The following is a 20,637-nucleotide window of genomic DNA, read 5'->3' as shown; positions in this document are numbered from 1 at the left end:
CCTTAAGTTTGCCATTTGCTCACATAACCCTAGTTTTTGTGCATCATTGCTTCAGTCCTCCTTGAACAAATCCAGCCATCTACATCTGTCCTCAACTCCATCCACCCACTCCTTCATCTTTTTTCCTCCATCCATCCTCCAAAAATCTCATTTCTGAACATCCTGTAGAAAATTACAGAACATCTTGTAGAAATTCCAGAACATCCTGTAGAACCCCTGCAGAGTTCTTGTAGAAGCTCACGAACACGGTTTCTTGATAGCCAAACTTTGTGAAACTCTCAGAAAGGGTGCTAGGGACCCCTTAGGCCCTCTTCTAACCTTCCCGACCTCCTCCAAGCATTTCCTCTCACCAATCCACCTCTGCACAGTAAAAAACAGTTAAATCTCATGCATGATAATTCTAACAACTTATTCAAAAATACAAAAAGATGTTTTCTTCAAATTTTACCATAGAAGTAGCTTAGACACATGCATTTTACATTCCTAGAAGTCAATGACATCTCTTTCAGTAGCTTGCACCCTCTTTCTTGCATTAGTAAGGCTAGCTGGTAAAATTAGGGTTTGCTAGGGTTTACATTTCCTTTCAGCTTTCCAGTTTCTTTCTGCAACTAGATTAGCCTTCTTTGAGTTAGCTTTCATCCATCAATTAAAAATATTGTTCTAAGAGCTCATAGAAGTTGGTTTAAGCTCCTAGTGGACTTGTGCCAGCTGACCAAGTGACAGCCGCGGCAAGAGCTAGTACTTGTGCATACAGCACCGTCGCTTCCAAGTTTGTTATGAACTACCGAGTTGATAGAATTATAGAAGGGAGTTCCAGGAGTTGCAGCATTATTGCTGCAATACTGGGGCTCACCACTCTTTTTGGCGCCGTTTCGGGGAAGCGTCAGAGTATTGGTGTTTGCTGCTTTTTTTCTATTTTCTACTACAACCTTCTGCTAAGTAGTTTATTTCATTTCCATTATGAAATTTCATTTCTGCAAAAATAGATTAGACATTTCCTACTTTCATAGATTAGCATTTCAATTTCGCAATTTCAATTCTGCAAGTGTAGATTAGCATTTCAATTCCACAAGCGTAGCCTAGCATTTCATTCCTGCAATTTCACTTGAGCAAAATAGATTAGTCCTTTCCTGCTTTCATTTCAAATTCACATTTTCATTTCAGCAAGATAGTTAGTTGCAGTTCAATCTATTTTAGTTTTGCAGGTACAAGAAGAAAAAAGCAAAAATCAACCAAAAAGATTTCATTTCATGCCTAGTAGGAGTAGAGATAAGTCAGAAAAATGATTGCACAACACCCCCACTGCTTCACACAGCCAACCATCTCTCTTCTTCGATGGATGTGAGTAAAGAACCCTTAGGTGGACAACAAAACATATTTAACCTCAAGGGAAGAAGAAGAAGAAAACGTTCCTCTGGAGAAAATGGCTACAAGCAGAAATGTTGGGAGCAGTACCTTATCCAAAAGCGAATTTTCAAATCAGATGGAAGATTTCAAGAGTGATATGACGCAGTTTCTTGCCATGCAACTGGATACCTTACAGATCCAAAGGAAGCAAGAGGAAGCCAAGAGCGCTTTGGTCATCTTTTGTCCTGGGTGCACTAGAAAGCATCCTAGGAACGAATGTCCAATGCAGTCTCTAGAAGTGTGTTTTGTCTGTGAAGAATACCATCCTACAAATCAATGCCCTTCCTTGCTTGGACTTAAAGCTGCATACCAAAGAGCCAAAGGAGCCACTTAATCACTCTATTATATGAACCAAAGGAGGCCACATGGACCCATACCCTACCAACAGGGAATGCAAGGTACATCCCAGACCTATTATGACCCCTATCAAACCACTTCGGGGTCCCCTTGCTCACCCTTCCTGGTTCACACCTCCTCCTTGTTCCTTCACAGATTCATATTATGCCCAACTAGCTGCTCATTCGTTTCACTCTTATGCTCAGCCACAGCCTCAGTGGAATGCACCTCATCAAGGGTGGAGACCTCAATACAACACTCCTCCCGCTTCTTTTCCTCCACCACTTGCTCATCCACAACCATCGCCTCCTGCTCCACCAAGGCAACCCCAAATGCCTGCCCAACCACAACCCCATCCACATCCATCTCGAATATACACCCCCACTCAACTATCCGTACCACCATTTCCACACCTGCCCGTTGCAGTAGCTCAACCCAATTGCAAAGTTGAGGCACAACATGTCCAAATGACTCCTCTTGAGCTCGATGATCTTCACCATAGCTCAGGAAGAGTATTGCAAAACAGAGATTATATTGACAACATTGAAGGACCAAAGGCAAAAGAAGATTCAAAAGAAAAGATCAAAGAACCATGGGCTGCACTTGATGAAGAGAAGAGATCAGAATCAGAGATCAAGAAGGCTCCCTCATGGTTACCATCAAATATTCCATGTATTCAAGAGAAAGATCAGCAAAAAGAGGAAGATGAGAAAGTCATGGTAGAAAGTGGCATGAAACATGATCCAGATTAGGAAAAGGACGAAGGATATCAGAGCTATATTGAGATATGGTTTCAGATCGTCACTAAGTTGTAGCAGTACTCTCTTCCTCAGCTATGTTTGATCCCTTCAAAGTCAGAGCATTTGGTCTCTGAAATCCGGATAGCTGTCAAAGCATGCATTTCAAGCCTCCGCATCATTTTGTCTCTAATCTCGATGTGCACATGGCTCCATTGGAAGTATTATTACACTTGAAAATGATTTTGTTTTTCAAGTAGGGTAGGGTAGAAAAAAAAAAAAAAGGAGGAAAAAATGAAAATAAGAGAAAAATAAAAATCTAAGGTGAAAACCTCCTCGGAGGCGCCTCAGATTGGCTCACTGATCGAAAACCTCCATGAGGCAGTCAATGGGTTGGAAAGAAGAGGAAATAAAAATAGAATAGGATCCCTGGGTGAAAACCTCCCTTGGATGCGCCCAGGGCAGGAAATTAGGGTGAAAACCTACATGAGGTGCCCTAGTTGTTTTCAAGAAAAAAGAAAAAAGAAAAAAAAAAAGAGAAAAAAGAAAGCAGGACTAATCTATGTGAAAAATTGCAGGTTGCAGTGAATACTTTGCAGGAAAAGAGGGGCACGCAAAATGAGGAAAGAAGTCTGTACCAGGCTCCTCGACACTCCCTCCATGGCCACTCACCTCTCCTAGGATTTGGTCACATTCAGGTCAAGATTAGGCTTTCTACAGGAAGTTCTGGGCTTTCTACAGGAAGTTCCAAGCATTTCTACAGGAAGTTTTGAATTTCTACAGGAAACATCCTATAGAACCTTCGGACGAGCCAAATTCAATTTTGAAAGGGAATCTGATGGTTGGGATTAGTTTGTTAGGCCTACAGCCACACCTTTATGCAATCCAACACCATGTGGCACCCTGTTCCATCTCTTTCCACCTCCATTGCACCCACCTGGTTATGTGTTCCTGCACAGTCATACAAGAAACCCTGTTTGCCTCATTATTGACAACAAGAATTCTTAAGTGACAAGTCAAGCAATGAAGTCTCGCACGCTCTACCTGCCCAAGCTCCATCTAGACTCTGCATCAATGAATTCCAAGTTTGCATTATAGCCCAAGCTCATTTTTCTTACCATGCAACAAAACTGCAGAATGCCTTGAAGCAAAAATACCTAGTGCTGAAATTTGTTTTTTCCATAACTTGAAAACTGTGCATCCATTTACAAAACCGTTTTACAGGGAGTTGTACAGGGATGAGGGCAACATGCCTAAGTAGTTTTAGCCAATTTCGGTGCACGATTTCCAAGAAATTAGCTTCCATCACCTCCAACCATTTTTGAATTCTCTCCCTATCCGTGTATCTATTTCAAAACATGTTTCAGGGGGAGATGCATATGAGTGATAGTAACCTACCCAAGAAGTTTCAACCGACTCCGATGCATGGTTTCCAAGAAATTGATCTCTGAAATCTTCAACCATTTTCCGTTTTTCTTGAAATCTTTGCATCCATTGCTCGCAATTTTGCTATGGGAGATGCATCATGATGATAGGAACATGCTCAAAAAGTTTCAGATCGATCCGATCCATCGTTTGGGAGCAATGGTGAAAACAAGTTTCGGTCCTGTGAAAATTCAGCAGCAGCAGCTTGAGGGTGCAGATCTGAACGTGAAGCCAGCTCCTACAGTATGGATCCGGCCAGAGGATACCTGCACAAGGAAAAATAGCCATGAATCAGCCACCAAGCCCTCATGCAACCACAGAAACCAATGCATGCAGCAAATGAAAGGCCACAACACCTCACGGCAGCCACATTCGACTTCCAGGTATGTGACTAAAACTCATTCCTCTATTGCATGAATCTAATCTAAGCACTGCATGAACGAATGAGATGGTGGGATTCAGCGAGGAAGCTAGCCAGATTCGATTGCACTCATCCAGGCAAAAATCACGCAGCATACATGTATAGTCGTTCACGTGAAATTTGAAAAACACAGATAGAGGTAGACGTGTTGAACTCCAGTGCACAGGACATCAAATGATTAACAGATAGAAGAGAACATGCAGTTCATAACATCACTGCAGTTCAAATAAAGCCAACGCACATTTTTGCCACCTCACCACAAATCACGCAGCAATTAACGAACGCTCGGCTGAAACTCACAAACTGCTGTTAACTTGCACTTGCAACATTTTCAACTGAAGTATGCATCCTCCGCTTCCACAAAATGATTAACCCGTCGTCCTCCATTGAGCTTTGCGGCCTGGTTCACAATTCTCCAGTGTATCGGGCTCACTCAGAGGCGCAGGGGCATTCTACAGGAAGACGTTCTACAGGAAAGTACAACAAAGCCTTCCAGAGCAGAAAAGCTCGAGTTTTTCTTCATCAAATTTGGAGCTTGAAGAGAGGTAGGCTCAAAAACACCATTCCCATGCATGATATTTCGAAAGGTGGTGAACTAGCTTGTTTGAAGTGGGGAAAATTAAAACCAGTCTGCCTGTGGGTCAAGAATGGTGGTTTGCCTATATGATACACAGAATTTCTTTTAAATGGTGCTGCGTCATATTCACCTCCATGGTTCCTGTTAACAAACTCTCCCCATTATAACGATAAACCGTTGTAAGGCTCACCTGTGCACATATAAAACTTTTGTGACTGCTATATGGTTGGTGTGAAAATTAGGTCTGCACTCTGTCTGTGAGAGCTTAATTCCTTTTGACAAGTCGAAGTTTTGGGTGGCAACAATATTATAACCAGAGAATTGGTGAAAGGGGAGATACAAACAGCGGATAAACCCTGTCCTGAGAGTCAAGGAGGAAAACCATATCAGGATTTCCATTCTAACCAGAGCTCAAGCCAAAAACAGGGTATTTTCACCATGCCAGGAGGGTTTATCAGAAAGGAACCCTTGGATTCCAAGAAGTTGAGAGAAACTCCTGAGGTGGTAGACCTGTTTACCCATGCAAAGTGGATGACCTTCTGTGACAGAATTCAAGGTCACGATGATGAGATAACAGTGGAGTTCCTAAGGTCCCTGCAGCCTAAATCAAAGACACTAGCCACTGTAAACTTCTGAGGATTGACCTTAAAACTCACCTCACAACTCATTAGTCGGGTCACTGATTTGCCATTGGGGATACCCTGGGATAAGGAGGAAAGGAAATTGGGCCAGAAGGCCAAAAAGGAATTCTTCCTACCAGAAGAACAATTTTCAGAGGATAAGAATGGGGTTCGGAGAGCCAACCTTCAACCATTTTGGAGTGAGGTCAGCCTTCAAATTATGAAATATATTACCTGTGAGGGGCGATTTAGTATTGTGTATGGTTATCACTTCCGCTTGTTAACCGAGCTCGGGCATAAGATGGATTTGCCCTCAGAACAAAAATTGAGAATCCCATACTTCCTCCTACAGTCATTGATTGAGTGTGGCACAAAACTGAAGAAGGGGACACCAGACCAGCTGGCTCATCATGGGCTTATCAAGCTCCTCATAGAAGATGCCCTCCATACTTATATTGTCCCTCTCTCTTGGGAGATTTTCCGCAATATGTCCAAGGATGATGATATCCAGACTCTGGCCGAAGAACTCACTTCATCTAGCAGTGAGGAGAAGGAGCATATTGAGGCAGAGAAGAAAACTAAGGGTAAGGAAGCTAAGGGTAAGAAATCTCAGGGCAAGCCATCACAGGAAAAGCCACAGGAAAGGCAAGAGGAAAAGCAAGAAAAGGGACAAGCTGCGGAGGCCAAAGCTGTGAATGGAGTAAAAACACAAACGCCAAGGGAGAAGTGGTTGCAAACCTGGGCAGAGACGACTGAAAAGGTACAAACAAGTAAAGGCACACCCAAGGCAACCACAGCACAAGTCAAAGAGAAGGCACCCCCAACCAAGCAAGCCAAATCAGGGAAAACTGGTTCTACAGGAAGCCAGAAACGACCACTACAGGACTCTCTACAAGAAGTTTGGGGAAAGGGCAACAGAAGGAGAAATCAGCCGAGATTTTAGCTAGGGAGGCAACAACTATGCTGGCCACCCTAAGCACATCCCCCAAGCAGAAGGACAAGCGAAATAGGGAGCCTCCCCTATACTTTAAGGCAAGAAGAAGTGTAAGAATTAAAACCGGCAGACCCCAACCACCGTCCAAAGTACCAATCATCATTGGCGACACCCATACCACACCAAGGGAAAGGTCCCCCTCAAAGGCATCCATCACCTATGAACGGGGAAGCCCAAAGACATCCACTTGGAGAGAAAGAATGAAAATGTTGGACATAAAGGCCTCTCTACAGGATGCTGAGACTGTTCTACAGGAAGCTGAGAATTCTCTAGGAAAAGGAGCACAGGCAGTGGGAAGAAGCACAGAGAAAGGCATGGTTTCATGACCGAGAAGAGGGCATCACTTCAAAAGCTTAGCATGACAGGGAAGCCACCAGGGCCATCAAAGATGAGGAGATAGATTAGTTGCTCAGAGGATGAGCAACACTTTCAGGGGGGGTGATAATGAGGCCCAAAAATGGATAATTATATGGGCTCATTCAACCTCCTAATTCGACTTAATCCACCATTCTCATTAGTTTATTGCATGTTTTTTATTATATTTATGCTAATAGCGTGAATTGGGTTAGTCATTATGCCAACAAGTCTAATGTGTGCTTTGGGTAGTCTTTTTGGTCAATTTGGAGACAAAATCACAGGTTTTAATGAGCACTTGGCAGCCAAATTCGTGGGAGAACAAGGGAGAGGATTTGTAGGAAGGTGTCCCCTTCATTTATGGGCCCTTACCTCGAATTCTCCACCATCAGCTCGGAGTTTAAGGGCCACCAAATCAATCATCACAAGGGCAGCCGAGTAAGTGTTAGTAAAAGTGTTGTTAACTACAAGTTTTGGCAGCCGAGTTCCTAAAGTTTAGGAGGGCTGTTGGGGTCCTCAATTTGTATAAATGGGAGGGCTTAGGGCCTCATTTCAGTTAGTCACTTTGTAGGCAGAAGTTAGCTAGTTTGTAGTTCGATTTTAATCAGTAGATTAGCTTTGCATTTCAGCACATTTTCAAGCTTTCCCTTGTGGATAGTTTTGATGTAACTCTTATTTTCTTGCTCAATAAAGATGAATCCAGCTTTGCACTAGCTCTAAATCTCTCTTAGGAGGCTGTAGCTCTTGGGGTTGGGCCCATCTCAAGTGCTCAGTACCTCCTTTGTTTACTTTCATGTGTCTTTGCTGCATTCTTAGAATAAAATTTTCTATTTAGATTTAAATTTTTCTTTGTTATTTAGATTACTTTTGATGATTAAAAATGATTTTTATGTTCAAATTGAGTTGATAGGTTATTAATATGGAAGAGCTTCAGAAAAAGGCCATCAAGCACCTCTGATTTCACCTCTCCCTCAGTGGGATCGGGAGTTGGGATCAAGGTGACCTTGCTGCCACAAAAACACTGATTTTGCTTTGTCATGCAATCACTAGTGTTTGATTTTCATGTGTAGAAGTTGGTTACAAGTTCAGACTTTTACTTGCTTAGTTGCATGAGTTAGTATACATGGTTTCATTGCAGTTCAACTTCTGTTCATTCTCTTTACTGACAGCTAGATCAGATTAGGTCAACGTAACTAGGTCTTTGATTTTTTCAAGTTTTCGTTGGTTCAGTTGGAAAAACGACTTGCAGAGCACCTGTACCACTTCTCTACCTACCCATACTCCATCAAAACCATCTGCTCCATCCCTCAGCTTAGCTTCTAGCCTTACATTTTCCATTTTCTCACATAACCCTAGTTTTTGTGCATCATTGCTTCAGTCCTCCTTGAACAAATCCAGCCATCTACATCTGTCCTCAACTCCATCCACCAAGTCCTGGACCACCTCCAACCCTTATCCTACCTCCATACCCACTCCTTCATCTTTTTTCCTCCATCCATCCTCCAAAAATCCCATTTATAAACATCATGTAGAAAATTATAGAACATCCTATAGAAATTCCAGAACATCCTGTAGAACCCCTGCAGACTTCCTGTAGAAGCTCACGAACGCGGTTTCTTGATAGCCAAACTTTGTGAAACTCTCAGGAAGGGTGCTAGGGACCCCTTAGGCCCTCTTCTAACCTTCCCGACCTCCTCCAAGCATTTCTTCTCACCAATCCACCTCTGCACAGTCAAAAACAGTTAAATCGCATGCATGATAATTCTAACAACTTATTCAAAAATACAAAAAGATGTTTTCTTCAGATTTTACCATAGACGTAGCTTATACACATGCATTTTACCTTCCTAGAAGTCAATGGCATCTCTTTCAGTAGCTTGCACCCTCTTTCTTGCATCAGTAGGGCTAGCTGGTAAAATTAGAGTTTGCTAGGGTTTACATTTCCTTTTAGCTTTCCAGTTTCTTTCTGCAAGTAGATTAGCCTTCTTTGAGTTAGCTTTCATCCGTCAGTTAAAAAGATTCTTCTAAGAGCTCATAGAAGTTGGCTTAAGCTCCTAGTGGACTTGTGCCAGCTGACCAAGTGACAGCCGCGGCAAGAGCTAGTACTTGTGCATACAGCACCATCGCTTCCAAGTTTGTTACGAACTACCGGGTTGATAGAATTAAAGAAGGGAGTTCCAGGAGTTGCAACATTATTTCTGCAATACTGGGGCTCACCACTCTTTAAGAAACAGAGTATTACTCTCTGTTGCAGAGACAGAGTAATTTTTTTTTGTTTTGGAACTGAAGTGTTCTTGGAGAATCCCTCTGTGAGAGGAAGATGGTTTAGTAACAGCAGTTCTGGTTAATGAATACAAAGAGTTTTTATGGGTGTGAATCTCTGTTCTCCAGCAAACAATTTTTTTTTATGCTTCCTTGTGTTAAGATCCCAAGAAATAGAGCATCATTCTCTGTTCAGATTTTTGTTTTGAAATTTACCAGAAAATTCCCAACACTTAATCTAATGTTCACATTTCTTTTCTTTGGTTCGAGTTGAGTTATGTTTTTTTTTTTTTTTGGAATTCTCTGACGATGATAGCCATAGGCTTCTAGGTAACTTCTAGGTTTCTTTGTTTCCAGTTGAGTTTTGTTATGATTGGTTTTTTTGGCCATGATAGCTATAATTTTGAGGTTTGTTTGTTTTGTTTGCTATGATTGGTTTTTATGGCCATGATAGTTATAGTTTTTAAGTTTAATAGAGACCCAAAATAAAAATGAAAGTAATTATATAGATTAAAAGATTATAATATATTAGATTTAAGACTTTTGTGATTTAGTCAAAATTTTGAACTAATTAATATAGGGAATTCGATTTTGCTCCATAATCTCTTAATTTTTTTTTATTAAATATTTGCAAATAAATATTTGAAAGAAAAAACCATCTTATAACTATATTGAAACATAAAATACATAAATATTTCCAATATTATATTGTAATATTTGAAAATATTAATTTGATGTAATTTTATTACCATACCATGTAAAAAATTATTAAATTTAATATTAATATTAATATTAAAATTAGTATTATTATTATTATCAAATTTAACATTAATATTAATATATTATGATATTAATAGATTTAATAATTTTTATTAATAATTTAGGAAAAAAATTGTATTTAGAGAAATTTGATATTTTTGGTGGTGTATAATAGATCCTGAATTAGATGAATCTAAAATGATTAATACTAATTAATTCTTATTTATTTTTTAAAAGTTTACTCCGAGATTTCTATTTCCATTTCATACTGAAGTCTTCATCGCTTCCATGGGTCAAGTCTGTGTTCTATTATGACAAAATTTGCATACAAGTACATGGTCAGGGCTATGTTCTATTATGACAAAATTTGCATACAAGTACATGCTGACTTATATGGAAAGATATTATCACCAGGTTAAATATAAAAGTCAAAAGGACAACCAAAAGCCTTTTTTTGGATTGAATGGGCAAGCCATTACAAACTTTTCAAGGTTGTATTTTTCCCAAATCCACATTACCTGTCAAAGCTTAAGCCTAAACTGCTAAAATAATCCCATCCTGATCCAAAATCGTAATGCATGTGAAGTAAAATAATCCCAGTCCGATCCAAACTCGTAGTGCATGTGAAGCCTGTATTTTTCCAAATTCACATTTCCTAAAAAAGTAATAGCCTAAGCCGCTAAAATAATCCCACCTGCCACTAAAGTCTAGCGAAATTTCAGCCAAATGCTATGAAATTTAGCCCACGTAGATAGGTGATTTCTTTTCCTTAGAAAATACGCTTTCAATTAGGTAAGCCGCCAAATTATTCACATTTTCCAGCTCTTTTTTTAAGAGCGCCTGGTAATCAACTACTTGGGGAATCTCTCATTTTTCTTACCCTAGGTTGGAACAAAAATAAGACATTTTAACGTAACATTAGTATGCATTAATACTTAAAATTTGGTTGACACTTGGCATAAACAAAAGCAAGTGGTTCACCTTTCATTGAAGACTCAAAGAAATACTTTCCATTGGAGTTGTCTAATGAGGCGGAGGAATTGTCTGGACTGTCAAAACTGGTTGGAATCTGGGCAAAAAATTTCAAAAAATCTTGTAGAGGCAATGTTTTAATCGTGTCTTTGATGGTGGAAATGGATTCAGCGCCATCAAAAATGTCTAAGACACCCAAAATTTCGAAATTTAATAAGTTACTTGGATTTACAAAATCCCTTGCTGGATTTTCTCTAAATATAACCGAAATTTCCATAACTTTCCAGGGAACTCCTCCACCTCGTTAGACTATGCGCTCTTGATTTAGGTAAACTGTCAAATTATCCATAATTGTCAGCCCAAAGATTTATCATTAATAACTATTTAAGCGTGGCCAGCAAATTAATAAACATTCACTCAAAATTTGCATAATTTACTTCAATGTTTTTAAAGGTTTCATCAAACTTGCTATACCAGTAAATTCCAGCCAAACGGTGTTATATTAGACACAGAGAGGCAAGGTATCTGATTTTTTCCAAATACACCTCAACCGTCAAATTATCCAAATTTTCTAACCCGATTTTATAATAGCAACGGCCCGGATAAGCACTCATGTTGCGGCCAGTTATAGTAGGACAAAGATAAATTAAATCTATGCAAGCAAATTAATATCCATTCACTCAATTTGCTTATTATATGTTCCATATTTCCAACATTTTGCCAAAGTTACTGTGCCCGTCTAAGCTAAAAGATTGAAGCTTTCTCTTTCAGAAAATTAGAGTCAATTACCCTGATCATGAAGTTCTATTTTCTTGCATGATTTGATCCAGGTGGATATTGGTGGCCACCTGCCAAGTCCACCTGGACCCCCACCATTGTTCTTCTTAGCATTTTCAGTTTCCTTAATTGTAGCACAACTTACTATTTTTAGTAATTTTTCGGGTCCTGAACTTCCGGAGCCGTTTTGAGGCCCTAAACGACATTTTTTGGGGAATCCGAGGGCAACATGGGTCCATGGAATGGACCGATGTTGCCTGTTCCAACAATGATAGTGCTCGGATAGATCTTTCTAACGAGCTATTGTATCGTCAAACGGAGATCGTATGCCAAAGTTACGACCCCGGGAAGTTGATGTACCAACTTACCCCAAACGGGGCCCATAGTTTGGCGTTTCATCTTCTAGGGTTAGGTTTTGGAATGTGAAGGGTTTTTCCACTGTTTCTCAACAATAAATAGGCCTTCGAGCCTCATTGTAAGACAGTTCAGAGGCATGTAGCCATCACATCTCTTCTCAGAGATAAGCTACCATCGCCCTAGCTGGTTTATTTCTATTTCTGGTTGTAAGCATATTTCAGTATTTTCCATTAATGAAATGAAGCATTATTTCCGCTGCATCTTTGTGTATATGGTTATCTCTGTAATTTTTGCGTTCCTGTTTAAATCCGGATCAGTGGTATCAGAGCGGTCTTCTTTTTCTCTGTTTTTCTTTGCATGTCCCCAACAAGGTCGGGATATAAGGAGTTAGGGCTTGAACTGGTTGAACCTTTGCAAGACCAGCCTCGCAAATCCCGACGGCCTCCCATGGCGGATGAGAAGAAAGACGAGGGGGCAGGAGATCCCATCAAAATCTTGCTCGAAGAAGCCCTCGAGCGACAACGGAACGCGATGATGGACAGCTTTGCCCAGATCCTTCAGCAGCTACCCAGAAGCAACGCATCGGCTTCCAGCAGCTACTCTGGAAACGCCACACCCTTTAAGGTACAAGTTAATTTTGAAATCCCCATATTCGAGGGTCAGATAGATGCAGATGCCGTAGATAAATGGTTAAATCTGCTAGAGGGTTATTTTTCTGTTCATGAATTTTTGAGTCGGGAAAAGATTGTTTTTGCTCTTCTCAAAGCAGCCCCCCACGTCAAGGACTGGTGGGAAACCTACTGCGAGCAGAAGGATGAAAGTACTGGCTCACTATTTTCAGCCGCACCCACCTGGGATTCGTTCCGGGATACCATCAAGGAGCAGTATTACCCTGTTGGAAGCTATGAGGATGAATACATAAAGTGGACCACGCTGCGGCAGGGAAGGGACCAAGACGTGCCAGAGTTCACCAATCTTTTCCATACCCTTCGCACAAAGTTGGGTATCAAGGATTCGGAGCAACATTTGATACTCAAATACCGTGGCTGCCTGCACAAGTACATCCAGGAAGAAATACAATTCCTAAACATCTCCTCGCTCGGCGCAGCATACCGATATGCCGTCAAGGTCGAGCAGAAGTTTAAACAAAAGAAGCGAGACTTTGGATCTGCGAATCCAAAGCAGGGGAAAGGTGCCCCTAAACCACAGAACAAAGGACAAAGCCAAGGCGGGACAGCCCAAGACAACCAGCCGAAGCTGCAAGCAAAGAACAGCGCCGCGAAGCCGAGAAAGGACACTGGAAAATGGTGCGAGTTCCATAAGAGCTCCACTCACAACACAAGTGAGTGTCGGGCCAAGCAGTCACTGGTGGCTGAGCTAAAGGTTTCAGAATCAGATGCATGTTTCGACTCTGAGTCAGAACCCGATAAGGGGAATGAAAAAGGGAAGCAGATCATTGATGCGGATCCCAGCGCCACTGTTGCTACCGCAAAGATCCAGAAAAATGAACCCGAAGATCCAGAGGAGGAGGAGCGTCTCTTCCACTCCCAGATGTGGGTAAAGGGCTCCCCGATACAGTTCATTGTTGATAGCGGGAGTCAAAAGAACCTCATTTCGCAGAGGTCGTGAAGCGGTTGGGCTTACCGACCACAGCACATCCACAACCATACACCATTGGGTGGCTTCACCAAGGACGAGATCTTCGCGTGAGCCAGCAGTGTCGCCTTCCATACAACATCAAGCCCTTCACGGATGAGGTATTGTGTGACATTGCTCCCCTTGAAGTTTGTGATGTATTACTAGGACAACCATACTTGTGGAAGCGACATGCTGTGTATGAATCAAGGCCCCGTGCTGTTATTATTACATTGGGAAATAAGTTGTACAGGATACCAGAGGTAGCACCACCTACTGCCATCTCTTTGATTACTGCAAAACAATGCAGTAAGATCATTTCCAAAACCAGGAAATTTGTTTTCCTGATGATACGCCCTCAAGGAAAGAAGAAGACAGTGGCCGCGGCCTCCAGACGGGGTCCCTCTGCACGACAACTACAGATGGACAAGGTTGTGGAGGAGTACGAGGACATCTTCACCTCCCCGGCAGGGGTTCCTCTGCACTGTCAAGTCAAGCACTCCATCGATCTGACCCCAGGTGCGCCGCTACCCAATGGACCAATTTATCGGCGCTCCGTTCTGGAGAACGATGAAATCAAGAGGCAGATTCAGGAGCTCCTGCAGAAAGGTCACATCCATCCGAGTTCATCGCCTTGTGGGAGCCCGATCGTGTTGGTACAGAAGAAGGATGGGACGTGGAGACTCTGTATTGACTATCGAGCGCCGAACAAGATCACTGTCCGTAATAGGTACCCGATCCCGCGGATTGATGACCTCCTAGACCAACTAAAGGGGGCGAAATATTTCAGCAAGATCGATCTGAAGTCAGGATATCACCAGGTACCAATCGAACCCTCTGATGTGTGGAAGACTGCCTTCAAATCCAAGGAGGGCCTCTTCGAATGGTTGGTTATGCCTTTCGGATTGACGAATGCTCCTGCAACCTTCATGAGGCTAATGGATGACATCTTGCGACCATTCACCAACTCCTTTGTAGTAGTATACTTGGATGACATTCTGATCTTCAGCCAGAGTTGGGAAGAGCACCTCCACCACATCCGACAGGTTCTCCAAACACTGCGGCAACACAAGCTTTGTGCCAATTTGGAGAAATGCACTTTTGGCATGACCCAGGTTCAGTATCTGGGATACATCATTGATGAACAGGGGGTGCATGTCGATCCAGCCAAGATCCAAGTCATTCGGGATTGGCCCTCTCCAACCACTCTAACCGAGCTCCGCAGCTTTCTAGGTCTTGCCAACTTCTACCGCAGGTTTGTGTTGGGGTTTTCTCATATTTCTTGGCCCTTGAGTCAAGTCACCAAGGGAGGGGCGAAAGCAAAATTCTTTTGGTCTGAATCTCAAGTTTCAACAGAAGGCATTCATGGAGTTGAAGGATCGCCTCTGCACGGCACCAGTGCTCGCGTTACCAAATTTACAACAACCATTTGAGGTCGAGACAGATGCCTCTGACTATGCTATTGGGGCAGTCCTTACTCAACATGGACATCCAGTGGCATATCACAGTGAAACACTTTCAGACACAGTCCGGAAGTACCCCACTTATGATAAAGAGATGTATTCCATTGTACAGGCCTGCCGACAATGGAAGCATTACATTTTGGGGAAGGAAACGGTCATCCACACAGACCACCGACCCCTGCAGTTCATACAGACCCAAGGGAAATTGCAGAATGATCGCCATCAGAAGTGGTCTACATACCTGCAACAGTTCCACTTGAATATCAAGTATAAGAAGGGCAGCACCAATAATGTTGCAGATTGCCTCAGTCGACCACCGATCATGGCGTTAACCACCGTGCTCAACTCTTGTGGACACGAGACTTCTGATTGGCCACTTCTCTACAAAAGCGACCTAGAATTCGGCCACACATACCAGACACTCTTGGAGGGTCGGCATGTTCCAGATTTTCACCTCCAGGATGCCCTATTATGCCACCTCGGTCACCTTTGTGTTCCTTCAAGCGAGCGTGCCAAGATGATTTGGGAAGCCCACTACAGTCGGGCTGCTGGGCATTTCGGGGTCGAGAAAACAGTGGCAGTTCTGCAAAATTATTTCTATTGGCCGAATCTTCGACAGGATGTTGGGAAGTACATCAGATCATGCACTGCCTGTGCCATTGCCAAACCGACCATTAAGAAGCACGGCCTCTATACCTCGTTGCCTACCCCTAGTCGACCTTGGGAATCCATCTCCATGGATTACATGTCAGGCCTTCCTTCCACTAAGCATGGAAATGACTGTGTTTTTGTGGTCGTCGACAGGTTCTCGAAGATGGCCATTATGGTGGCCTGCAAGAAAAATATCACAGCAGAAGCCACTGCTAAACTCTTCTTTGAACGAGTGTGGGTGCACTTTGGGATCCCACAGTCTATCATCTCAGATCGGGACAGTCGGTTTCTCAGCACATTTTGGTCCAGTCTCTGGTCAATGCTGGACACCAAACTCACGAAGTCCACAGCCTTCCATCCTCAAACTGATGGCTAGACAGAGGTTGTCAATAGGATGATTGTGCACATTCTGCGCATGTATTACTCAAAGCATCCACGCACATGGGACGAGAGCCTCCCCTATGTTCAACACAGCTACAACCGAGCTCTTCACAGCTCCACTGGCCATAGCCCTTTTCAGGTGGGTTTGGGATTCCAGCCACTATGCCCCATTGATGTGGCCATGCCACTTGCAACTACTCACATAAATTCAGCTCATGTCCAGTTCGAAACAGATAAGGCCACTAGCTTCATTGAGCGCATCCAACACATTCGCTAGCAGGTCCATGACAATCTTGAGAAATCAAATGCCAAGAACAAGCAGCGACATGATCAACATTGGGTGCCACACAAGTTTCAGGTGGGCGACAAAGTCTGGTTGCATTTGCAAAAGGAACGCCTTACTGGAGCCTATCGGAAATTGAGACCACTCTGATATGGTCCTTACACCATTACTAAGGCTATGGGAGACAATGCATTTGAGCTCAGCATTCCCCCATTCCTTGGCCTGCACCCAGTGTTCAATGTGGACCGCCTTCGGCCATACTTTCCACCATTGCTAGACACATCCGACATTGCAGAACAGCTCAAACCCACAGAATTAAATCCAGATTGCATGGAACAAGCTGCAACTGATCAGATCATGGACACACAGATCAAGAACACTCGCCAATAGAATATCCAACTGTATCGAGTTGTCAAAGCAGGCCAACTCCTTCAGCAGGGCAAGTGGCTCACCAGGGAACAAGTTCAGCAAAAGTTTCCTCATCTCATGGAGGAGCTCAACGCAATGGGGACCATTGCTTCCTAAGGGGGGAGGAATGATCCAGGTGGATATTGGTGGCCACCTGCCAAGTCCACCTGGACCCCCACCATTGTTCTTCTCAGCATTTTCAGTTTCCTTAATTGTAGCACAACTTACTATTTTTAGCAGTTTTGCAGGTCCTGAACTTCCGGAGCCGTATTGAGGCCCTAAACGACATTTTTTGGGGAATCCGAGGGCAACATGGGTCCATGGAATGGACCGATGTTGCCCATTCCAACAATGATAGTGCTCGGATAGATCTTTCTAACGAGCTATTGCATGCATCAAACGGAGATCGTATGCCAAAGTTACGACCCCGGGAAGTTGATGTACCAACTTACCCCAAACGGGGCCCATAGTTTGGCGTTTCATCTTCTAGGGTTAGGTTTTGGAATGTGAAGGATTTTTCCACTGTTTCTCAAAAATAAATAGGCCTTCGAGCCTCATTGTAAGACAGTTCAGAGGCATGTAGCCATCACATCTCTTCTCAGAGATAAGCTACCATCGCCCTAGCTAGTTTATTTCTATTTCTGGTTGTAAGCATATTTCAGTATTTTCCATTAATGAAATGAAGTATTATTTCCGCTGCATCTTTGTGTATATGGTTATCTCTGTAATTTGTTGCGTTCCTGTTTAAATCCAGATCATGATTAAAGCAAAAGATGTGTTATCCAGTCAACTCAAGTTGCTTGACATCCATTTTTACAATAGAAACAAAAAGTCAGTAAGGAGAGAAAACGCAATAAATGTGTGCAAGCCTTCCGGAATTAAATATGTTTTTTCGTAGCAGTAACTCTGCCCCTTTATTGATTTGCGATAGCGAGGTTTTGGACTCAGCCAAAACTATATCAATGAAGGGCATCAATCCAAAATGTGATCTCTAAACTGCCCATCTCAAAAGGCTTTACAATACACTGTGTTTATCCAACTAAGCGACATCGACAGATTAGATGCCATGTCGACATTGTCTCGCACATCATGGAATTATGTTTTCTGGGTAGCGGTCACGTGTCATGGGGTGGTGCATCATACTCCCTTAGGACGCAACTCACAGACAATTGGGTTAATCTCCGGAAGCTTTAAATTACACTCTGTTTATCTTGCGGCTCGGCTCTGTTTATCTTGTGGCATGGTAATATTTGAGCACTCCACTGAGAGCATTAATTAATTATGGTCCTTTTCAAAATTAGTTTCGATCTCTTTGCAATTATCTGCATACAATATCTTCTCTTCACACCTATTTTCACGACTTTTCGATGCCCTTGTACTCATCGGCGTTACCATCAAAACGTCGACATGGGCAAAAACAAAACAAAAAAATATAAACTATATTTAACAGCGAAACCCGAAATACTGATTAAATATTATACAAATTCTTAGATTTTCTTTTAGGAAAAAGTGTCTTAATAGTATTCAATGGAATCACTTAATGACTGAGATATAATCGTAGACTGAGTAATGAAGTCAGATTTAACCAACATGATTTAGTTACCTTATCCTATACTAGTTAAATAATATACTAATTACATTATAAAACCTCCCAAAATTCATAATCCCTTCCCTCTCCAAATTTTTTTTGACAAAATTTCCCCTAATTATTCACTTATCGATCCATTAATGCTTATTTAACTTTTACCTGTACTATTCGCTCTTTAATATACACTGTAAACTACACTGACAACCATGTTGATTGTTCTCCTCGGCATATTTTTAGATTCATTTCATCAGTGCCTTCTGTGCTCTCTCTAGCCATCTTCGTTTCCTTTTAATCCTATTCATTCCGTTTCCTAAGAAGCGATAGCTATGGAGTTAGTATCAGCAACATACCACATTTTTACAAGTCACAGGGGTCCCGATGTCAAGAAGAATCTTGCTAGCTTCTTCTACTATCGTCTCACAAATTTTCATGGCATCCGTGTTTTTCTCGATCAAAAGGAACTCCACACCGGAGATGCTCTCTCCCCTGTGATTCTCAGAGACATTGAGAGTGCGTCAGTACATATTGCCATTTTCAGTAAGAGATATGCCAAATCGCGTTGGTGTTTGGATGAATTGTGTTGGATCTTGAGATGCAACAGGAAGATCATTCCTATGTTTTATGACGTTGAGCCCACAGACCTTCATTACACTGACAATGAGAGGGGAAGTTATAGGAAAGCCTTTGAAGAACACCAACTAAAAGGCAGAGTCGGCATGGAAGACATCGAGAAATGGAAGGCGGCCCTCAACAAAGCCTCAGAGATTTCTGGCCTTCTCTTCAAAACTAATGAAAGGTGAATACATTCTTCATGAGGAATCTTTGATTTCTCGAAGTCATTTCTTCCTTCCTTCCAGTAATTCTGATTATTATAACTGCATGTACGTGTTTGTTGTTTTGCAGTGACCATGGAGAGTTTTTGGAGGAGTGAAATAGATAATGAAATTAAGAACCAGAGGGAGTTAAATGGCACAACGATTGTGGGGATTACAGGAATGGCCGGAGTAGGCAAGTCAACTCTGGTTACATATCTCTACAACCTAAAACATACGGATTTTAGTAGGTCTTGTTTTTTTTTCCGACTTCAGGAAAAAATATTTTATCATCTTTGCAGCAGAAGCTCCTGCAGGATTTGTTGGGCTATGATTTCCATGTTGAAGATACTAGACATGGAAAAGGTATTCTTCGCGATCGTCTTCAAGGACTCCAAGTTTTGATTGTTTTGGATGATGTGGATCATATCGAGAAAATAAGTAGTCTACTATTGACCGATGTTATGGGATCCTGTAGTTTAATTTTGATCACGTTTGGTGATCAAGATTTTCTCAGGCGCTCTTCTCATGAGAAAGTTGTAGTGTATGATGTAAAGCCATTGAAGAAAAAACATGCCCAGGAGCTTTTCTGCTGGCATGCATTCGACCAATGTGAACCAGATGAAGGATTTCAATGTTTGGTTGAGGGGGTTTTGAAAATTTGTGGTGGGTTGCCCTTATCCTTGCAAGTAGTAAGCGGGCAGTTTCATGGCCAGTCCGAGGAATAATATTGGAAGCGGCAGTTGGAAAAGCTCTCGAGAAGACTGCCAAACGACATAATGGACATGTTAAAAATGAGTTATGAGGCTCTGAATAGTGAAGAGAAAGAGATCTTTTTAGATCTAGCTTTCTTCTTCCTCGGAGAGGAAAAAGAACTCGTAGTTCGTGTATTTGAGGGTGTAAATGTGTTAGAAAACCTGCACAGATGAATCTAGCGAATAGAGGTTGAACACATAGCTTTGCAGAGAAAAAACACTAAAAGAAAATTGAAAGAAAAAAATAATGATTCACTAGAAAATAGGTTATAATGCTCATGATATAGCATTACTGGGTGAAGATCCCAAGGTAATGCACCATAGTGGTGATCAATGAGAGGACTCAACACCTACAACAAGTTCCGGAGAGAACTAGCTAGTTGCAGAGTGAAAGGAGGAGCAAATCAGGGAGTAAATAATGTAGAAGAACTAGCCAGTTGCGGAGTTAAAGAAGGAGAAAATCAGGGAGTAAATCATGCAGAAAAAATCTTGCATGTAGTCCCATGCTCTAACTAAGTGTCTACATGTAGGTGTGTAGTACTTCCAACACCCCCCTGAACACCACTATGGGGAAAAATAGAAAATGGGCCCTGGCAACTAAGGCCAAAGGTCACCCAAAATACAGTGCAACTTGTACTAAAATTGAGGAAAGAGGGAAAACCT

This window comes from Pinus tabuliformis, chromosome 8 (genome assembly GCF_031772625.1).
Source record: "Pinus tabuliformis cultivar Carrire ecotype Pingquan chromosome 8, CPIR1, whole genome shotgun sequence".
Lineage (NCBI taxonomy): Eukaryota > Viridiplantae > Streptophyta > Pinopsida > Pinales > Pinaceae > Pinus > Pinus tabuliformis.
The sequence above is the reverse complement of the archived record's forward strand: the minus strand, read 5'-3'. Positions refer to the sequence as shown.